Genomic DNA, 471 nt, shown 5'->3' on the forward strand with positions numbered 1-471 from the left:
CTGCCCTTTTCCTCGGGGGTGTCCCTGCTGCCCAGCTTCCCAAGGGCCTTCCCGTCCTCCTGGGCAGCGGCCCGACCTGCTTGCTGTCCCCAAAGTCCTGCCCTCTGCTCTGAGAGCACCAGGGTCAGTTTAATGAGTTAATGCTGGCAAAGCAGTCCTGGAGGGATAAGTGCTGTGTAAGCACTAAGTCTCCCGAGCCTCCCTGCGTTCGGCGCCCGAGCCCAGCGCAGCCCGGCTCTGCTGCCCTGCAGCACAGATAATCGCCCGGGGCGCAAAGTGCTGGCTCAGACCCACACCCTCTTGCACGGCCTGGGGGGAGAGGGGACTCCGCAGGGGGACGGGTTGAAGCCTCCATTCCTGGAGCGAGGAGGCTCAAGCGGCCGAAGGGGCTGGTGGGGGCAGGGGCGGCCCCTCGGGGGCCAGGGAAGAAGCCCCGGCCCAAGGAGCTGCCCATCCTCTTGGGGACGGTGC

This window comes from Egretta garzetta, unplaced genomic scaffold (genome assembly GCF_000687185.1).
Source record: "Egretta garzetta isolate BGI_Z169 unplaced genomic scaffold, ASM68718v1 scaffold356, whole genome shotgun sequence".
Lineage (NCBI taxonomy): Eukaryota > Metazoa > Chordata > Aves > Pelecaniformes > Ardeidae > Egretta > Egretta garzetta.